The 24,288-nt window shown below is 27.4% G+C and overlaps 1 long non-coding RNA gene across 1 annotated transcript; it reads left to right on the forward strand.

Moving 5' to 3' along the window:
- On the forward strand, positions 1-23,622 carry LOC136092115 (uncharacterized). The gene is made up of 6 exons (XR_010644201.1): positions 1-138; positions 2,469-3,014; positions 6,660-6,699; positions 17,371-17,530; positions 23,021-23,204; positions 23,389-23,622. It is a non-coding gene; the product is annotated as an uncharacterized LOC136092115 (long non-coding RNA).
- Positions 23,623-24,288: the final 666 nt, after the last annotated feature.

Genomic DNA, 24,288 nt, shown 5'->3' on the forward strand with positions numbered 1-24,288 from the left:
AAAATTTAGTACCATAGCAACCAAGTTAAAACATACATAAAATCTGAACGGGGATTTAAGGGAACGAGCAATCAATTAAAACTCGATTGAAGCATCATATAGCTCAAATAAATATAAGACAACACATGGCAAATTGTGGTAATTATTAGTTATTGTGCGGCAAAAAATAAGTTTCTTAAGAAATTTTTTTTTTTAATCTGTGATTTTCAAAGTATAACTGAGATAACATGCTATGACAAATTTATTTCACACATTGGTTTTTCTTATCTCTAAATACTCTAGAATAACATGTTTTTTTGTTTCAAAAACGTAGATGTAATTGAAATATAACACAACGTTGATGTCACCGTTAATTACTTATTTATAATTTTTATTTTTTTTAATTTTATCTCAATATTCAAATGCTTAGAGTCCTGGTAACTAAGGGATTTAATATAAATAAATTATCAATAGATTTCTCCTAATATATGTAGATACTAAAATTAAATAGGTTTTCAGACAACTAAAGATTAGACAACTAAAATTTTTCCCATTTTGTCCACCTACTGGCCCACTGTGCGTTGTATATAAATCTGCTTAATTAATACTTTTTACTAAGTTTTAAAGGTTTTCAGTTAGTGTAGCAGTGACTAATTTTTGTTAGATTGTGTCGAGGGACTTTTTTATATTTTATTTGTATTTCATTTTAGTAGTAGTTACATAGATATCTTTAACTTTTTACAAAGATTATTATTTACACGCTTAGGCTATAAAGTGTAAATGACAATCTTTCTAAAAAGTTTTTAAAACATTTATGGGGACTGTATTTACTACTAAAATAATATAATAAAATAAAAGTAAAGTGTGTTTGGGCCGTGTTTGGGGCAGGTCGAGTTTAGGAGTTGTGTCACGATTCCCAATATCTACCTAAAAAAAAACCTACCTAAAATAAAAAAAAAACCTTCTTTATCTACTCGCAGTTTTTGAGTGTATCAAAGGTGTGCGTCAGGAAAGAATAAAGTGGTTTGAGCATGTATAGGCTGTACATTCGCAGTCTCTACCTGATTCATTACTTTTTTCTCATCTTTTTGAGTCTCACCATTTAATAGTTATCTTTAACTTATTTAGATAGTTATTGTTAACCTTTAACATATTTAACTGTCTTACATCACTGACAGTTTTACATCACAAGACAGTTAAATATTAACATATTTAACTGTCTTACATCACTGTAGACTCAGGTTGTGTAAAACTTTATTTGTTTTTAAGTGATACATCTCTTGCTGTTAGAGATGAAGATAGTTCTCTTATACTGCCCAAGCACTATTTACTTTTGTTTTTGTTTGTTTTTGCCTTTTATTTTTTCTCCACCAGCTGATCCGATTGTAACCCTAAGAAAGAAGTACACTCTATTTTTCTATTACTATCAATCCAATTTATGCCTTTTTTTTTATTTTTTATTTACCAAAAGTATATTTAGTACTAAAAGAATTTTAGGAGCATCTTGTATGTATCTCTTGCTCAAGTTCCTTTTTATCACATTCCACATGCCTGCTTTCCATTATTTTTTACTTTCTCAATATTGAATTTACAATGCATAACTTTTGCCTTATTTATGGTTATCCTAATATATATATATATATATATATTTATATATATATATATATATATATATATATATATATATATATATATATATATATATATATATATATATATATATATATACATATATATATATATATATATATATATATATATATATATATATATATATATATATATATATATATATATATATATATATATATATACATATACATATATATATATATATATAAATATATATATATATATATACATATATATATATATATATATATATAGATATATATATATATATATATATATATATATATATATATATATATATATATATATATATATATATATATATATATATATATATATATATTAAGGCCCTTTCAATTCAGTTCAATTTGCAAATCCAGTGTCACTTCAATTCAAGATTTGATATAAGTGAAAACAGCATTACCACTATTTTATCGCATATGCACCTGTGCATTAGAAATACACAATTAACATAATAAGCATATTTACTTATATTTGTTTTTGCAATGTATAAATTATTTTCTTGATTTTATCAGTTATTGGAGTCATTTGCTCTAATATTTTGAAAAAACTGAACTTAGATTTAAACCTTATTTAAATCTAAGTTATAATATTATACTTAGATTTAAACATTGTTTACATTCTTGATTATTTTGTGTATTAGTAATTGCTTATAGCTTAAATTATATAAACTTTCTTATATCTCAAATAGATATTTATAACTTATTTAGAGTGTTTTTGAGTTAGCATACATATACACACTTACACCTAGCATGCACACACAAACAAACACACACTGCGCACACATAAATTTATAAAATCTATGAAATATTTTCTTTATTTTATTCCTTTTTTAGATTTATTTGTTTTAAAAGAAAGGTTCAATGTGTCTCAAAACCAACTTCTTAAAACATTTACTATCTTTCCAAAAATGTTTGAAATAAAACTTGAACCTTATTTATTTCTGCCTACTTACAGCTCAGAGGAAAAAAATACTTGTGATAAAGATTGGTTAAATTTGTTCAGTTTTTAAACTATAAATAAGGATAAAAGTTTTCCTACTACATGTCAAGCAAGAACAACTTTCATTTCAGTATGGATAAGTTCATTAAAAAATATAAATTTTCCTACTTTGACTGTTGATGCGAATATAAATGGTCAATTAAAAATTAGATTTGCAAGAAAAGAGCATTTTTTGTATGGTTGCACAAAATTTAATATAATCCAACATTTAATTAATGGATACTACAGTTTTTCAATATCAATTAATGAATCGAATATAATCACATCAGAAAAAAGATTTGTCAAAGAGATGAATAATATTGAAATGTATGTTTCTACTTTTAAATATTATGCCGAACCAGGATATATAAAAAATCTTACAGTCACAAAGTTGTGTCCAGGTTAGTTTTAAATTTTATTTAAAATATCTTACTTATTTCCCATATGTATAAAATCTTTATGTTTTTAGACTGATCTAGTTGACTAGCTAGGCTACCTAGCAAAATAATGAGTGGTTAATAGATAAATTAACCAAGTTTGCTTTGTCGACTGCTTACTAAATATTCTAGCCAATCAAACTAAAGCTAGACTTCAGTCTTTTTACTTTTGTCGAAAAAAAAATTAATGTTTATTTTGTTAATATTTATGTAAGAAATTATCTTTCTACATATAAATGTAAAAAAAAGTTATATAATTTATATAAATATAAAATGTAAATTGATATGTGGAAAGTTGACAAAAAAATATTTTATTTAAATGCAACCCTATATTCTTAGATTTTTTTTTCTATATTAACCATTATTGGACCTTTACAAAAATGATAAATCCAGATGTTGTGAGATCCTAATCATATTGTTTTCTGAGTTATGATTGTTTTAATTTTAACTAATATTATTGTTTAAAATTGAACTTATGAAAGCTAAAAATAAATTTCTTTGTTATTTTTAAAATGTGGAATTCAAATACATAAGTTCATATTTGAATGATAATATACAAAGAAAAATCAAATTGTGGCTATTAATAAGGGTGTGTGCAAATTTTCTACTATGTAGTATGTTTTATGTGCTTTAAAATGCAGCACAAGGAAGCACAACGTTTTTAAAGTTTCATTGCCCAATTGGTTATGAACTTTTTTATTTTAACAGTCCAGCGTAAGAAAATGCCTGTTCAGCTTCAGCACTTGTTGGTTTCATAGTCATTAGAAATGAGTAAACTTTTTCTAAATAATCACCATGTGTACCATCATTTTCAAGTAGTGTCACTTCTTTTTGAATTTTTGATAACAATGTCTCATGTCTAGCTGGTTACATCGGTGATTGCCTTTATTTATCCAGTGGGCACGGGACCTAAAAAAGACTTCTTTTGAATGTTCAAAAGACATCTAAAACACTCCAAAGACATTCAAAACATTCAAAAGACGTTTAAAAAACATTTTTTTCTGTTTTAGAAAAAACATTTTTTTTCTGTTTCGTGTCTTGCAATTCATTATTAAAAACAGTTGTTTTCCATATTCAGCCTTGATATATTTTTCTAAGATATCATTCTTGGTCTGTGATTATGTAATTATTAGTATCAGTTTGCGTATTTTTTTTTATGACTGGATCATAATTCATTTAGTTCAATTTTAAGTCTTACATTTTCATGATTTTAGTCCAGTAAATCTTCCTCATATTCCTTAATCTTGGATGAATCACTGTCAAAAAATTTATTTTCAAATTCTGGCTGATTTACATCAAATTATCTTTTTTTTTTATAAAGAAAATCAATTACAGCAAGTTGAAAACATAATTATTAATCAGCAGCTAGTAACCTTCCCACTTTTTTTATAATACTAGCTCCGTCAATCATTATCATCACAATGATGCTGTGAAACCTGTTGTTCGCACTAAACCTAAACTCCAGAAGTGAGAATATTGTCTATAAACATTAATATTCAAAAATAGGGAGAATTTCTAAGTGACATTTATTTGTCAAAACACAAAGAAAATCTTTCCAACCCTGAATTCCATTTTTTTGCACGCTTTTATTTGATGTACTAAACCTAATCTTATTTTTTTACTGTACTCTACTAAATGATTACAAACTGTGTTTACTGAAGATAGTAGATTTCTAAATTTTATAGCAGTTAGAGCAGCATGTAAGACTGTTGAAGAACAAATCACATTAACCTAAGCTTGTCATACCCCATTATCTAACGGGGTTTGACAAGCCTCTCAGACCCCTTAAGCAAGTGTAGCTTGAAGCGTTTTATCTTCCATTTCATAAATAAAGTATTCTGTTAGTGGTTTCGATTTCTTTTTTGGTGGTTTATCTGACATGCTTTCTTCTGTAATATTAGGTTGCATTGGACTTTCTACCTTAACATTATGCACCGACAACATGTGTATAATTGTTGAACCACCACTGATTATTAAAATCTTCTTGCAGTTCTGCAATTCACACATCTCTGTCTTGCTTTTCTCATCTCATAGAAATTAAATCCAAACAGCTGAGTTACTTTTAATTGTAAAATCCACATACGTCATACTTATTTAATTTTAAGAGTCTACCTTATAAGAAACACGGCTTTTTTTTTCAGTTTGAAAAATTCTTTTTTTAATATTATGCAACAGAATAGAATAACTAACCAACATGACATATTGCGAAGATTTTCACTTTACTTCTCTAAATCAAATCTTTTCAATAACTTTATTTTTGTACAACTGAAAATAAAATATTTTTTGAAATTTTATACTATTTTTAAATTATTTTATTAAGTCACATAAGTTGTTTTTATTTATATATTTTTTTAATTACGCTTTGTTTTCATTCTTATAGGAAATCTCGGGATTGATATTAGACAATCCTAAGATATTCCTATAAAAATGGGATTTCGGGATTATAAAGAAGACCAGATCCCGGGATTGCAATCAAAATATAAGGTTTTTAACAATTATAATAATATACCTTATTTTAAAGTAAATTATAAATTAATGATTAACAAATTAAGTTGATTATATTGAAATCTTATTTTGAAATTTCATAAAATTTATCTCATCTTAGTACATTTTTTTTATTTGGTATCAATGTATTGAACATTTACTATTTTTTCAAAAATGTTTGAAGTAAAATTTGAAGCTTGTGTTTTTTGGCCTACTTACAGCTTAAAAGGTATTGTGATGAAAATTGGTTAAATTTAGGGAATGCAAATTTTAAAATTAATCTATCTATTAAAATTAATTCTCGTGTTACTCATCATTTAATTAAGTCTCATCCTTTTTCTGTGACTGTTCCTAAGTGCTCCAAAAACACTTCTTGATCTACTTTTTTCTTTGAACATCAGTTCTTTGGAATTTGCCTCCTTCATTTTGCTTTTCTGATTCATATAATTTGCAATCTTTTAAGTTGTCTGTCAATCTTTATCTTGCTCTACAAACTTCATCTTTTCTCTTCCAGTAACTTCCAACTCTTATAGTGGTTGCTTGCAGCCTTGCTGGAAGCAAAGATGTATATATATATATATATATATATATATATATATATATATATATATATATATATATATATATATATATATAAATTAATATATGTAAATTAAGGGACTGTGGAGCCCGTTTTTAGCAATCATTTACATGTATAAATTAAATTTGTTTTATAAAACGAATTGTAGCTGGAGAAGCCAAAGAAATATATATATATATATATATATATATATATATATATATATATATATATATATATATATATATATATATATATATATATATATATATATATATATATATATATATATATATATATATATATATATATATATATATATATATATATATATATATATGACATACTTGATGAATATTAAATTCAGGTTTGCCTCTTGCACCTATTTCTAGCAACTATTTGCATATATAAACTTAAATATTTTTAGTTCAATAATAAAAAAACTGTTTGAAAAATTTATTTAGGATTAAAATTAATTATGTTGATTTGAAATCATACAAGTATATTATTTTTAATATACTTGTAATTAAATTAATAATTATTTAATCACTTTCTTACAATTTCAGGTAATCTGGGAGTCAGGGAATGAGGGAGTTATTGACCTAGGTAATAAATTAGATTAATTAGTTTTTTAATTTTAGAAAGCTATTGCAAACCTCAATTAATATTGGCATATGACCTAATAACGATTATGTATATATTTAAGCTTTTATTAGATATTTATTAATTAATTGTCCATAATTTGATTTAACTTCATTATATTTTTTACACAAACAGACTGTATTTTGTGGAAAAAATATGGGAATACTTATTTAAAATATTTATGTTTTTTTTTAGTTTTTATTTAGTTATTTTAAATTTAACTAAGCCTATAGTTAATACTATAGGCTTGTCTGAAAAAAACAGATGTAACCCAAAAGCAGGAGTTTCAGCTTTTAGTACAGAAATCAATAACAACAATAAGTAAGTTACTACACAAAAGATTATTTTCGTTTAGTATTGTAAGAAACCTTTTGTTGACATTAACTGATTGCCAAAGACGAAAAATATGGTGCAAAGAGCGTTTTAATTATTTAGTTAAACAATGGAAAATTATTATCTTTAGCAATGAGTTGAATTTCTAAATTATTAACAGAAAAAACAAGAGATCACAAAAATACGGAAAAACATTTGAAGCAACACCTAAGCCATATTTAAAAAGTTGGTGGTTTCATTAGAAAATGGTGATGCATATCAGGCCCAGATATTGGCTGTCATAAAATATATGAAGGAAGAAAAACCAGTATGAGTATTGTGACATTTTGGAAAATGTGCTTATTCCTAATCGCGATTTGTTCTAGGTTTATCAAAACTGGTTAGTCTTACCAGACAATGCTCCATGCTATACAGCACATTCAATCACTGATTATTTCCTTGAAAGTAATATTTGACTCATGCCTTGGCCAACACAATCACCTGACTTAAGCTAGATCAAAAATTTATATTATAGGTTATCAACTAACAAAAAAGCAAATAACTAATCACGAAATGCTTAAACAAGAAAGGACCAAATTGTAACTTGAAATAGTAAACAAGATGATTAAAAACTTAATTGAATCAATGTCAAGGCGAATACAAGCTTGTATTAAAAACAATGGGTTTATATCCTGTATTAATATATTTGGATTAAAAAAAATTGTAGGTGCGTTTAAACTTTGTTGCCTTTTTTCTCAGTAATTTTTTGATTACTTTGAAAGTTGTGTTTTTTTTTAAATTAATAATCGACTATGAAACAAAACAAAAAAGTTTCTAGTTTCTACAAAAACTGTTGGACAGTAATCAGACTGATTTTGCAGAAACTGTATGCTTAAGATTTTTTGTCAGATCAGGTTATCCTGCTACTGGTAACATGTAACCCAGTACAATCTGCTTCATGTCCTGCTGCCTTGTAGGATACGCCTTTTTAGGCAAAGGCTAGGAGATGCCAACTCCGATTTAAAACACCTCCTGCCTTGGGGCTCTTGGTTGAGTAAAGGCTAGAGATGGTGTCTCGATAAAAATACTCATCTTGGGCAGATGTTAAATGCACCCAGCTACTGTCTTGTAGAAGGCCTCCTAGGCAAAGACTTAAGGGGTAAACAGATTCTATCTGTTGACCAGCCTCGCACCCCTTCTTCATCTATTAGGCTGGCGCAGATGTATTTTTAATACATTGTTTCCAGTTTAGGATGTTGAATGCTGGATCTTCTTGACTCAATGCATGGGTTTGCTTGTGTCACTGTTTTTATGACTAGGCAACTCATTCTATTATCTCCTTATAAGGGTACAGCTCTAAAACTCAGTTTTATGGTTCTGAGGCCGGCTGGTAGTCAGGTTTCCCGAACTCTGTGGTAGCTCTCAGAGAGGCTGATTCCATCAACAGCTGAAAAATATTAAAGTATTAACAGTGCCATGTTGCGCATGGATGGTGTCCCTGTTTGTACTTTTGGTGTGCATTGTGGAGGCCACATTTGGAGCCCTTTGTTACGGCTTAAGGTTTATTAGTAGTAATGAGGCAATTGCTTGGGCTATTAAATGGTGTTCTGAGTACTATCTATGCTTTGAGTCAAGTTCTTCAATCTAATTTAAAAATGAATAAAGTACCTAAAACTATAAAACACAAAAAACCATCATCATCACCAAGTTCTCTAAACCTATCATTCACTAATATTCGTGGTCTTCGAAGTAACTTTTCTTCTGTTGAGTCTTATCTCTTGCAAAGTTCACCAGACCTACTTGCTCTTTGTGAGACTAATTTGAGTTCGGCTGTCTCATCTTGTGATCTTAGTGTTGATGGTTATCTTCCTCTGATTCGTAAAGACTCCAATAGTCACATGCTTGGCCTGGGCATTTACATTCGTAAGAATTCACCTGTTTGTCGTGAAACTAGGTTTGAATCCACAGACTATTCTTTCATGTGCTTTCGTTTAGCACCACTTCACTCTATTGCCTTTCTCTTTGTTCTATATCGCTCTCCTTCATCTCAAGACTGTACTCTTTTTGATGTTATTTCTGATCATATCTCTCTTTATCCATCAGCTGATATAGTTGTTGTCGGTGACTTTAATGCTCACCACTCTGAATGGCTTGGCTCTAGTGTCAGTGACTCTGCAGGCATTAAAGCCCACAACTTTTGCCTTTCTCAATCCCTAACTCAAATAGTCAACTTTCCAACTCGCTTTCCTGACAACCCTAATCATTTACCTTCTCTACTCGACTTATGTCTTGTTTCTGATCCTAGTCAGTGCTCAGTTTCTCCACATTCACCCTTAGGTGCTTCTGATCACAGTTTGATCTCTTTAAAACTAATATCTCATTCTTCTTCATCACCTGAATACCCCTATTATCGAACCTCTTACAACTACAGTAAAGCTGACTGGGATTCTTCCCGTGATTTTCTTCGTGATGGCCCTTGGGTAGAAATCTTTCAACTTCCTGTCGACAAATGTGCTTCTTACATAACTTCGTGGATTCAGGCTGGCATGGAATCTTTTATTCCCTCTCGACGATTCCAGGTCAAGCCTCACTCTCCTCCATGGTTTTCCTCACACTGTGCTGCTGCGATTGCCAATCGAAACCGTTACTTCCATATTTATCAGCAAAACAATTCTCCAGAAAACAGACGTCTGTTTATTACTGCTAGAAACAACTGTAAAAAGGTTTTGTCTAACGCCAAAACCCGCTATTCTCAGGTCATGAAATCTCGTATCTCATCTCAAAAATTAGGCTCTCGTGACTTCTGGAGAATCTTTAATAATATCAATAATAAGGGCAAATCTATAATTCCACTGTCGTCTATACTCTCAAAACTATTCAACAAGTGCTTATCAGAGTCTTGTTTTCCAGCCTGCTGGAAAGCCGCATCTGTTATCCCTATCTTCAAAAATTCTGGGGAGCGATCTGATTCGTCTAACTACCGTCCCATAAGTCTTCTTCCTATCATAAGCAAAGTTTTTGAATCTTTAATTAACAAACACTTAATTTCTCATCTTGAATCTAATAACTTACTTTCTGACCATCAATATGGATTTCGATCTTCTCGTTCTACAGCTGATTTGCTAGCAGTAATAACTGACAGGTTTTATCGTGCATTAGATGGTCTTCTCCATAAGCTTTCTTCTTATGGTGTATCTGGCAACATCTTTAAGATCATTTAATCCTTCCTTTCCAATTGTAGCATAAAAGTTGTCCTCGATGGACAACACTCTTCTTCTTATTCTGTAACTTCAGGGGTTCCTCAAGGTTCTATCCTTGGCCCTATACTCTTTTTAATTTACATTAACGATCTTCCAGATATTCTCACATCTAAGGTGGCATTGTTTGCTGATGATACTACCATTTATTCTTGTCGTGATACGAACCCAACACCCTCTGATTGCTTGGAGGGGGCATTTGAGCTTGAAAAGGATCTTACTTCTGCTACAGCATGGGGCTCACAGTGGCTGGTGAACTTTAATTCAGATAAAACTCAATTTTTTTCAGCCAATCGTTATCGCAATAATTTAGATCTTTCTATATTTATGAACGGTGATGTACTCGATGAGTCACCTACTCTTCATCTTCTAGAATTAACTCTTACTTCCAATCTTTATTGGAAACCATATATCAAATCGGTTGCAAAATTAGCATCTGCTAAGGTTGCATCTCTTTATCGAGCTCGCCACTTTCTTACTCTGGATTCTATTCTCTATCTCTATAAATCTCAAATCCGGCCTTGTATGGAATGCTGTTGCCATATCTGGGGCAGATCTTCTAATGATGCCCTTTCTCTTTTAGACAAGGTGCAAAAACGCATTGTAAACATAGTTGGACCTGCTCTTGCAGCCAACCTTCAACCATTATCACATCGTCGTAATGTTGCTTCTCTTTCTCTTTTCTACAAATACTATAATGGGCACTGCTCGAAAGAGCTAGCGTCTCTTGTGCCATCTACTAAAATTCATTCTCGTGTTACTCATCATTCAATTAAGTGTCATCCTTTTTCTGTGACTGTTCCTAAGTGCTCCAAAAACGCTTATTCGTCTAGTTTTTTTCCTCTAACATCAGTTCTTTGGAATTCGCTTCCTTCATCTTGCTTTTCTGATTCATATAATTTGCAATCTTTTAAATCGTCCGTCAATCGTTATCTTGCTCTACAATCTTCATCTTTTCTCTTACAGTAACTTCCAACTTTAATTAGTGGCTGCTTGCAGCCTTGTTGGAAGCGAAGATGTTTAAAAAAAAAAAAAAAAAGATCTGTAAATCAAAATCTCAACAACATTCTTATATTTGTAGAATCTGGATGGAGTGTTGTTGAGAAATCCAAAGCTAGATTTCTCAACAACAAACCTTGCTAAGTGTTTAGAGTGGTGCAAAAAATATTAAAGCTGGTCTATGTAGCAGTAAAAGAATGTGATATTCTCTGATGAATCATCATTTAGTTTATTTCCAACCTTTGACAGGGTTTATGTTTGAAAGCAGCCTAAGGAAACATTTGAACCAGACTTCCTTCTTTATATTGTGTAACATGGAGGGGGAACTGAATTTATCTGGGCAACAATATCATGAAACCTGCTTGCCTAAATGTTTCTGACCACAGATAAACTAACAGTCAGGATTATTTAGGCATCTTATTGGATCAGGTGGATCCCATTGTCTTGGAACTGTTCCCAAAGGAAATGCAATATTCCAGGATGATAATGCCCCTATCCACACACCTCAAGTGGTCTCCCAATAACATGTAAAACATTATGATGAAGTACAGCACCTTGTTTGGCCACTACAGTTTCCACACCTGAATATAATTGAGCATTTTTTGTGCAGATTGGAAAATAATGTGAGGATTTAATATCGACCACCAACATTGTTGAAACAACTGAAGGTAGTGTTAACAGAAGAATAGTTTTAAATTCCATTAGAAACTTTTCATAGTTTGTATGAGTCTATACCTCGCCGTATTCAAGCAGTTATTATTGCGAAAGGGGGTCAAACCTCATATTAAAGTTTCTATTTTTTGAAAGTGTTTACATTATTTTGTTAAACCCTTGTATATCTAATTTTGATTTGATTTAAGCAATTTTTATTTCAAACAGCTAGTTTGAGTTTTAAATTTTTTTAAATTTATCAATCTTGCCATAAACAAGAAAGCGAGTTGAACTACAACCATGATAGTTTCAACCTTTAAGTATTTTAAAATTTAAGTATTTTAAAATAGTTACTTCATTAAACATAGGTTCCCATCTATTTTTCCCAGCAAAATAACTTTTTATAAATCTGATTCATTTAAAGTTTTTGGATTTAAAGCAACTTGCAATTTTGAATTTAAAAACATACTAAATAAAACTTATTTATCGTCTTTGCAATGTTGTATTCACTGAAATTAAAAAAAAAAATTATCACTGCTTTCATTTTTCTCTCATTGAATGTATGGTCAACTGCTAAAGCAAAGGATGGTCAACTGCTAAAGCAAAGGATGGTCAAATTCTATAAAACATTTTTTCGACGGTCAACTACAAGTATTAAATCATGCTTTAAAAAAACAGTTAAAACATGAAAAAAACAAAACATGAAAAGATATTACTTTGTAAAAAATAGCTTGACAGTATGCTAGAAGATATGGTATATATGATAAGTTGTTTGAACTATTAAGACTATATAATTGGAAAACAACCTGTCAATGTCTTGGGTTTACTATCTTGAGCATCTTGGGTTTACAATAAATCCTTCAGAATTAAATATTCTTTCTAATGAACAACTTGATTCAGCAATACAAAGATATTTTCTGGATTAATGTGATAGTTGAGGTATTGTAGCGCTATACATTTTTTACCAAAATACTGGATCTTCATAATTTCAGTCATTTGATCATACACCAGCAACTCACTATTTAAATTGTCGCTTATAAGAAGATGTGTTTGATCTGATGATAATAGTTCTTGTTTTTCTTTCTTTTCTCCTTTTATAATGAAAACCAGTTTTTTTAAGCTTTGGATTTTTTCGAAGGTTCAATTGTTTCTTCTCAGTTATTCCTCTAAAACTTACAATTTTGTTGCATTTTTTCATTTCATTTATCAACACGGCTATTTATTTACATCATTCATACATGTAGAGTGTTGGCAAGAAAAAAATTTTACATAGCATTTTTGTGATATTAGGGAAGAAAAAGCAAAAAATAAATAGAATAAAAAAGTTCATTGCATTTTGTCATTTAAAAAAATAGTTGAAGCAAATTAAGGTTCCACATAAGTAGATAAATTTGACATTTATTTTTTTAGAAAAATTTGACATAATTTTAGATCAATCTTTAAAGCATTTATACACAATCTTTAAAGTGATTTTAGAAAGACTTTTTAGACTTCGAAATATATTTTAGACAATATTTAGGAGAATGAAATTTACAAAAAATATACCTTTATTATTACCCTTATTATTGTAAACTAAATAAAATTCATAATTTGAAATACTTCCATATTTTGCTTCGACACTTTTTTATAAGTGTTGTTCTTTGAGTTTTCATTTTTAAGTTTTATTATTATTATTTTTTTTAATTAAAAGCTTTTGTCTATTCTCCATTTAGATCTTTGACAAATTTGCATGGATGGGTACTTTAACTAAACTGCTTTATATGCTATTACATCCTTATATTTTATCCTTTACTTATAGACAGTAATTCTGAAAAATATCTGAATCAGATAGGGCTTTATGAATAACACTATTGTACTATTAAAATTGCTCGATACTAGGGTAGAGTGGGATAATGTGGGTCTTTTTTTAATTATCAGCTTACAAGGCAAAATTCTTCAGTATATTTTTTATTCAAAATGGCGATTACATTTAAAAAGATATTTTTATCGAAAACCTTAAACTTCAAAAAGGGTATGAAAAAAAAACAAAAACAAAAAGGGTATGAAACTGAAACTTAAACAAAAAGGGTATGAAAAATGGGATCTAACACATAGAAAATGTTTTATCTGGAAGCAAAATTACCAGAAAATTAGGTTCAATAAGTTTTAAGATGGAGTGATCCATAGTTTTTTAAAATAAGCAAAATTTTTGGGTGGGGTTAGGAATCTAATGCTTATACAACAATAAATACCTTTAAAATGAAACTTAGTATAAATTAGATTTCTGACTATGTTTCTTGATTCATTTTTCTGGAGTCATGTTGCTATGGACTCTTTTAGATGATCATTAAAGATGTAATGATATCATGTTTTCAATTGAAACTAGTAGATAACGCAGCATAGCAGTTTTGAAAGATTGCACCTTGAATTTTTATTACATAAAAATGTTGTTTTTGTAGGATAATGAATCTTCAAAATATACAACACAAAAAATTTTGGATAATTTTCAATTAAGCTTTTGCTTTAAATTCTTCCTTAAACATGATTTCATCATGTTTTTTGACTTCTAAAATGATAAAAATAAGGATTACAATAACTTAATAAAAGTTTTATTAAGATCTGTCTAAAATAACCCAATGTAAATGTAACTTATTTATTAAATATAACTTTTTAAATTATACTTAATGATTAAAAAAATACTATGTATTTTTTTAAATATAATGTTTTTGAAAATATAATTTAAAAAAATTATGTTTACCGTAATTATCTCTTCTTTAGTTATCTTTAATTTAAAAGGCGCCTTAAAATCACTTTAAAAATTATTAACCTTTAGTAAAAGTTAAATGAACAAATTGCTAATATTTAAATCAAACAGATGCTAATATTTTAATGGTGCTAATATTTAAATCAAATGATGCTATCAGATGCTAATATTTAAATCAAAATTTTAAACTTAAAATAATAGTAAATACATTTATTAAGTGCTTATATTTTTTGTTCGAATAGTTACTCGAATACAAGACAAAAAGCTATTTTGTTAATTTTACAAATATTCAGGATTTAATATTTGTAAATATATGTAATGTAAATATTTTTAAGAATTGTTTAAAGTATTTAAAAATTTAATTACTAATTATTTGAAACATTAATAAATACTAAAATTAAATTTACTAAAATATAGTTAATAAATGTTTAAAATACTATAAACAGTTTTCAATAATTATTTACTAATAGCGTGGTAATTACAACAAAAGCGTTTATTAAAGTCTTAAGTAAAATAGTTTTCTTATCGTAACTAAAGTAACATCGTCCACTCGTAAATTCATTTATTCAAAAAATGTCTTCAAATCACTCCTTATCTTAGGATAAAACTAACAAGATTAACACAAATGATTAAAATGAGGATTAAAAATCATTGTTGTAGGACCAGTTTTAACTAGGGAAGGAAGAGGAGAGAGAGAGGGGGGGGGGACCCAAAATTATCCCCTTCCCTCCCTAATGTTGCTAAAAAAAGTGGTATCCCCAAATTAACTCTGGGTTCTTCACTGTATATATATGTATATATATATATATATAAATTGTTAGTGATTTGTGTATTCTACAAATAGAGTACTCAATGTTCTTAAAGAACAGAGCAATAATAAATTAGTAAAAATACTTATCTAATTTTTAGTTGTCTTCAACAGCTTGTTTCTCCATTAGTAGGTTCATCAGGAAGCCATCCTGATGAGCCATAATGAGCTCGCAGTTGACTTATCTCTGCTACCTAGTGTGATAATTCATGATCCAAACCTGACTTGATCTGAAACATAAAATGCATTAAATATTAGGAACTATATGAAAAACAGAAATCACATAAAATGCCATAAACTGCATAAATTATCAGCAAATAAACGAAGTATCAGGGTCTACATAAAATTTAATGAACTACACATAATATCAAGAACTCTATAAAATGTGCATACTAGACATATAAAACCACACAGAAGACCTAGAAGTAAAAGAGTCAACAAAAACTGTTTGGTTGTTATATTCATTGTTTAAATCTTATTATGATTCTTATAAATTTCAGTGTTTTTCTGTCAATATGCAAGTCATTTCATTATTTTTTGTTATTTATGCCCTTTAAATAGTAGAAAGATATAACAAGTCTTTGCTAACTTCAATATAACCACATGTTTTACAGGCTTCATTACTTTGCTGTTAAATTTTTTTTTAAAATTTTCTCTAACCTTGTTTTATTGAATTACAATCATGAAATCCTATGTTTGCTATGGTGATATTAAAACCTTTAAAGTTTTTCCACTTTTATTACCAAGTTCTTTTTTCTTTTTATTTATATCAGATGAATTTCTTTTGTCACCACATCTTTTTTCAAAGATATTGTGTTCTAGATTAGTCTGTTGTTCACTAGATTTATCCATCGTACCAATACTTAAAGATTCACAATTAGTATTTGGAAAATAAGCATCTATATTCATTTTTCATATATGTTATGCTGTGTCAACAAAAAGTTAAGGATGAACCTAATTTGTAAGGTTATAAATGATTAAGTTGTAAGGTAATGAGTTTAAGATTGACATAAGTTGTAATTTGTCGGTAGCCGTATTCTCATCTCTCTGTTAAGCTTAACGGAGCGTTAGTCAAAAATTTCTTTGAAATTACATTAGTAAAAAATTTATTTAAAATTATAATTTTTTAAACATAAATGTTTTATTTTGTTATAAGTTTTATTTTAACGAATTTATATAAATTTTCGTCATTTCTTTACTTAGAAATATTGTAATGAAATTTCAGACAAAAGCTCCGTTAAGCTTAACGGAGAGATGAGAATACGGCCGCAGTAGTTTAAACATCAATTTAGCTAAAAAGTCAAATTAATTCAGACTTTTACTTTTATAGTTATCTTAATAGGCATAAAGTAAAATAAAACATTTTTATTTTTATTGAGGAGGACAATAGAGTGTAAGTTTTTGTTTCTCAATGCCTTAATAAGCAATAGACAGTAAATTAGACATAATTATTGTGAAAGTTTGAAAAAAACAATTCACATTATATTAGTTAGGTTGAGTTGAAAACCTCAAAGTAAAATCACTAAGTACTTAAGGGGATTATTGACTAATGGGATTATTTATACTTAAGGAGATTATTGACTGAAGTCTATTTTAGGGTTCCAATGTTTAATTTTGTCACAATGTTTTATTATATGTATTTATATAAATTTTCAGATATTGATTATTCAACATAGTTTTGAGATAAAATAATATTAAAAAGAAAATAATGTTAATTAAAAATATAAAAATAAAGTTATTTTTTTTAATCATAAGTTTATTATGCAAAGGAACTAAAAAATTTTTTTAAATAATGATTTTTTTACCCTTATAGCTGAAATGTTTCAAAAAAAAGTTTCAAAAAAAAATAACTGCTATTTTTTTAGTTGTTTTTTATACATCACATTAAATATAAGCTATTGGAATCTTGATGAATCAGCTGTTAATGTTACTTGGGAATATCTTCTACCTCCCTTCAATAAAATTCAATCTATATATTCATCAGAAAAAACAGTTTATAATGATTCGAACTATCTTGTATATAAGGTATACTTTCTAACTTAATTTATTTTACCATAAGAAAAATCTAACTTTAATTGAGTTGAAATTGTTCTTTAATAAACTCAATACTTATTCTACAATAATTATTTATGCTGTGTATATGTATATGTGTATATTTTATTTAATGTAGGGTAAGTTAGCCAAAATTTCGTCAGCATTTTTTTAAATTTGAAACATATTTTTTCACTGAAATTTTTTTGCCTAATAAAATATTCAACTTAGGCAAACTTAACTAAAGTTATGAGAAACATCAAGATCGAACTACATAAAATAAAAAAATTTATATAGTTAATTCCTGGTCGAACACTAGTTAAGTTGAACTTTTGTTATCTCAAACTATTTTCTATTGTCCCTTGAAAGCAAGAGCAATTGTTTTACTTTGCTTCTAATATTCATTTAGTTGAACTATTTTCCTTGTTCCATTGGAGGTTCTAGTTATTGGGAATTAACTGTAATAACAAGTAAATATGTTTAAATATGTATAAAACATACAAGCAGTAAAAGTGGTTATTATTGTGTTATCAAGAAACAAATTTGTAATTTTCTAATTTTTTGAAATTTTTTTTAGTTTTAACTGCATTAATGGTGGATTAACCTCGCAAACATAAACAATATAAAATAACTAAAAAATTTTTTCATTGATCATGGGTATTTAAAATTTTTATTTAATCTATTAATGTCTAAACATAAAGAAATTGATAAAAATAACAATTTGTTTATAAAGTTAATAAGAGAATATGGAAAAATAAAAGTTTTCATAAATATTCTATCAAGATAAAATTATAGTAATATTTTTTTATAGTAATATTTTTTTAATTTAATTAATCTTAAATGAAAATTTGGAGTTTAATTAGAATATAAGCTAACAATTTTTGATAAAAATTGTTCTATATTTGAAATATAAGCTAACAATTTTTGTTAAAATTTGTTCTTTAATGTTAATTTAAAATTTAACCCATATAGTATCTTTAAGAAACTTTCATAGTTCATTTTTTAAAAATGAAATCACAAAATGAACATTGCAAAATTCAAAACAAAACATTTTGTTTTTTTGACCATAAAAAAATTGCTATTGAAGTTTGTTATATTTATCAAACATTTGAGCAGCAGGTATAATTTTATATGCATACATATGCACATGTATTGTTTTCTAACAGTAAAAAATGAAAGGTAGTTTGATAGTTCAGATATTGCTAGTCTTACAGCCTTTGATTTGACTGGACCAAAAGGAAACATTATATTGTCTCGCTGGCTTGTTCCACCACTGAAATGATGTATGCTTGCTAAATATGGAGTCATTCAATACTGTGTTTTAATGTGTGGAACATAAGATAGCTTTCTTTAACAGTGACTAAGATAGCAGTGACTCTTTAGAAAAGAGGTTCTTCCTTAGGTTTAACTTTACATCAATAAAACAAAGGCACAAGCATGGCAGCTAGAGCAGGTTAAAGTAAATGTATAATTACGCTTTTGAAGCTTGTTTAAAAAAGAAAGAGCATCAATATAAGAAGCAGCTTAAGTATGAAAACAGTATTTCATACAAGGACAAATAAGGGATAGAGGTAGAGAAATATATATATTTTTACTTTTTCACAGGAATCATATGTCATTTCAACCTATAAGGCTTTTTTTCTACCTTTTTTTTTTTACTATAAATGAAATTCCTTGTAAACATTTAAAAATATGTACAAACCATACATTTAGGTTTTTTTAATAACACAAGTGTTAATAACGCATTTTAACAACACAAGCATATATCAATCATTTTGTAAAAAAAAAAAGGAGTATTTTATTACTCACTGACATTTTTTAAAATAAAAAATAACTTTTATTTGCTAAATTGCATTCTAGAGATAAAACAAAACATGATTGTGCCAAATGTTGAGAAAATGAACAAATATTTTTGCATTTTAAAAAACAAGAAGTAAACATTCAATACCATTGTTACATAATAACATTTCTACATTCTTTTGAATTAATTGTTCAATTAAACTATTTTGTAGTAATTTAAAAAATTGCGGTAGTTCCAAAAAAATTAATGTTGTAAATATCAAAAGCAAATAAAAAGAATGACATCAAAATTCTGTTATGCAATGTGTTAAGATTTTTTATTGATCACAAGGCCTGATGTACAGTATAACTGAATAAATTCTGTTATGCAATGTGTTAAGATTTTTTATTGATCACAAGGCCTGATGTACAGTATAACTGAATAAATTCTGTTATGCAATGTGTTAAGATTTTTTATTGATCACAAGGCCTGATGTACAGTATAACTGAATAAATTCTGTTATGCAATGTGTTAAGAATTTTTATTGATCACAAGGCCTGATGTACAGTATAACTGAATAAATTCTGTTATGCAATGTGTTAAGATTTTTTATTGATCACAAGGCCTGATAACTGAATTGTTAGTATCATCAGTTGAACCAGAAACTATAGGAAATGTTTTTAACTCAACTTCCCTGATTGTAAGGTTCTTGATTGAAATTGGTTTTGACTAAAATGAGTTGCTTGCAGTTTATTTTGATAGGAACACAGGATGCATTCAATCCAGTCAACTTGAATTATTGGAGTATCAAAAGCAAAATTCATTGAAACTTCCTTTAATTTCTTGAAAATTGTTGTTTGGTTTTAGATGTAAGATTTTCAACAAAATAATTAATATAGATGAGAAATAATACAGAAACAAGGATAAAACCCTGAGGTATCACAGAAAAAATTATTGGGCCATAGAAACCGCTAGGTTTAATGTTGTGTCAATCAAATCAAATCTTTTTTTATTCAATACCATCTGTCTTATAACAATAGAAAAGAGCTTTTTTAAAATCCGAACAAATGCTAAGAGTTGTTATTTGGGCAAAAGGGTAAAATTGAGGGTGGTCTTAACATGTATGTTAAAAAAAAATGTTCAAAAGGATAAAATTAAGGAATCTAAGTCCATTTAAGCATTTTAAATGTCTGTTACAAAAAGATTTAATTTAATTTTAAATTATTTAAACGAAATATAAAACAACAAAAATATTTACAACTACCCAGCTAACAATTAACGTTCAAGAAATGTTACCATAATGTTCATTTAGGTTTGCATAACGTACCCTGCAAACGTTCTTTGAACCAACTTTTGTGAACTCCAGTTTACAGTTTTTGAACGTTTGCTGTGAACATTCAAATAACAAACAACGAACGTTGACTTAACATTTGCTGCAAATGTTACTTTGATAGCTCTTGAGTGTCTATCCCAGCTAAAAATTAACATTCAAGAAATGTTACCATAACCTTCATTTAGGTTTGGATAACGTACGCTGCATATGTTCTTTGAACAAATTTTTGGGAACTTCAATTTACAGTTCTTGAATGTTCAAAAAACAAACAACGAACTAGTTAGTGCCCTATAGGGCATAAATAATAATTTACATAAATTTAAACTAAATTTTTACAAAACAAAATCAACAACATAAAAAATAAATGTTATTCCAGTGAAAAAGTGCAGATAATTCCACTAAAAACATAAAAAACATGCACATCGTATTTAAAATACCAAAACTTACCATCAATTTCAAATAAATAATCGTTTAATAATACAACTATTATTTTAGATTTAATTAAATAAAAACCATAGTTTTTTAACCAAAAGTTTTATATATTTTTTCTAAAACAAATATTATTCTTGAAATTTAAATATTATTTCTGCTTCTTTTGAATGCCAGGTTGACCTACTTTAAAAGAACTTTTTTTTTTTAATATAAGGACCCCATTGAAATGTAAAGTTAATTGAGCTGTTACCTAACATTGGAATAATGCTTTAAAATTTTAAGGAATTATTTTTTTAATCAATTAACAACATTTAAACATCTAGCCACTTAACAATTTAAAAAAACTTTTTTGATCTGGTCATGTAACATATAACATACATATAACATAACATATGCTAGTCCGTACTGTCTGAACTTACTTCAAAATGTTGCTGCAACATATCTTTATTTTGAGCATTTGGTGTAAGTTTTGTCTAAATAAATACAATAACATTTTTTTACTATAAAAACTAAAAGATTAACACTATGATCTGCATTACTAGTAAAAAATTATTTAGATATATCTAAGAATCAACTTTACAGGTAGAAAAAATTTTTTTTTTATGTACCTCCTAGTTAACTCCACCTGGTCGATTAGGAGCATGCTCTAACACCACTTTAATTTCATTTTCTATATGTTGTTGATTCACATCCTTGATAATCTTTTAACAAGTGTCTATTTAAAGTTTAAAATCATATATTTACAATAGGTAATAAAAGTGCTCAAAAAGTTAACAGCATAACCAATTACCATAAAATATATGGCATATGATTGTTTTTAATGATAATTAAGCATTTCATATATCACATTTTTTAAAACGTATATATTAAACTTTTTAATATTATGAGTTGAATTTTGAAAGTTGAAAAAAAAATAGAAGTTGAAAATAATCAGCAGTTATAAATTGATTACATAATTGATTGATATTTAAAAAAAGTCTACTATTAGATAATATAATTAGATATTATAAGATAACAATGATGGAAGTTACTATTGTACTTGGAAGTCTGGTTTGAGTTTAGATGAATATAACAACTGTGTTGGTTAGTTTTTTGCAATATTTTAAAAGTTTATTTTAGCCAATTATTTTTAAGTTAACCTCTAGGACCTCAATTTTATATAATTAAACTTCTTTTGTATTAACTGTAGGAGTTTTTTATATTATTTATAATTATATATTTTACTATATATTTAAATTATATTTACACCTGTTTTTATACTATATTTATTCCATAAACAAAGACTGGTTGGCTTAAAATAATACTTAACTTTTATTTACTTTTTTACTGAAGTGGTTTTTGTATTTTTATTTTCTTTTTTGTAAGTAAGTTTTATATAAAATTTAAAAGTCTAAAAGCAATTGAAAGGCAATCTGTGTTGTATAATTTTTTTTAATAAATAAAAAATACCTTTTGCTGATATAATTACATTCAAAAATGAGAATAGAGTTTTTATTCTCATATCTATTTTATTCAAACAACTCCTCAATTTTATCAGTTATTTTTGTTTTGTCACAAACATTGTTAGATAAAATTCTATTCATTTATTTTAATTTAATTTAAGATCCTACAAAATGTTTATTGTAAGTAGTAGTTCCTTTACATGGGTTATTGGGGGTCTTTTTACAAATTTAATTACAGCAATATCAAAAAACCTCTAACACCAGTATGCTGGAATGCAAAAAAAACAAAAAGTGCTGCATCATTTTTGGTTTGATTGTCAAGGTCTTTAAAACCTTTATCTTATTTAGAATTGAACTCTTTAAATGGGGGTTGATTGTCTTTGTTTTAAGTGGATTTCACCTTTAGGATAATAATCATAAACTAATTTCAACTTTGTTTAAAAAAGTTTTGTTGATATCTTATCAAAAGTTTGTTTGATTACCATTTTTTGAATCAGGAAAGCAAAAGAAGGAAGCGAATTCCAAAGAACCGATGTTGGTGGAAAAAAACTAGACGAATAAGAGTTTTTGGAGCACTTAGGAACAGTCACATAAAAAGGATGAGACTTAGTTGAATGACGAGTAACACAAAAATGAATTTTAGTAGATGGTACAAGTAGTGAGGGAGCAGTGCCCATTATAGTATTTGTAAAATTTATTCCTTACATATAACAATATATAACTTATTTCTATAAATGTAGTATATATTAATATATTTTATTTATCAATAGATGTGTGTAACATAAAGAACATTTAGTTATAAAAGTTATGTAAAGTAAGAATTAACAAATAATTAGAAAAAAAATTAAGTAAATCTTTTTTTTAGGAATGGAAAAGATTATCAAACGAAACCTTAAACGATTTAATCGAATAATGTTGTCAGGCATGTTTATATTTTTTGGCAATTAATTAAAAAAATTTAAATTAATAATTAAATGATGACGACTGAATTTAAATATTTAAATTCAAGTATGAAACTTTTTTTTATTTAATTTTTATTTATTTAACAATTCACTATTTAAGTTTAAGTTGGTTATTTATAATTTACTATGCAAGATTTTTTTTTAATTATGTTTTTCTAAATATTATCTCTAGAATTAAATAAAACCAATTTTGTATTTTTAGCTTTGATTATTTAATGTAACTTGTAAATTGTAATAAATTTTAATTAACTTGTCTTAAATGTTGTATTTGATTTATTTAAGATTCTCTCTGCATTAATATTAATTTAATTGTAAATATAATATTGTTTTTGTATTACATTTACAATGTGTCTTCATTTTGATAATAAAATAATATTTATTACGAATCAGTGGTGGATTGGGCAGGGACGTCATTCCGGTTGCTAGGCAGGGCCGGATAAGAACATTTTTAGGTCGGGGGTTGAGGGCCTAATGTGGCGAATCTTGTGTAACTTCTGCTGCAATTAAATGCAACTCAAAATCTTATACAGCTCCAAACACCTGAGTGATCAAATTTTCTGCGGTAACCGAAATGACCATAAAATTAAAAATGAAATTTAAATAGAATACTATAATATTTAAATAACTCTATTAATTGTTTTGCAACGCCTCGCAGTGGGGCAGAATTGCTTTAAAACTGGACATTTGACGAAAATGAAAAAAAGAATTGTAATTTATAAAAGATTCCGCGTGTTTTTTTTAGGTTAGGACTGACCAGTAACCCTTTAGTGTGTAATAGTGGGAATGTGTCATTTACTGCAGTA

Source organism: Hydra vulgaris, chromosome 15, assembly GCF_038396675.1.
Source record: "Hydra vulgaris chromosome 15, alternate assembly HydraT2T_AEP".
NCBI classification, from domain to species: domain Eukaryota; kingdom Metazoa; phylum Cnidaria; class Hydrozoa; order Anthoathecata; family Hydridae; genus Hydra; species Hydra vulgaris.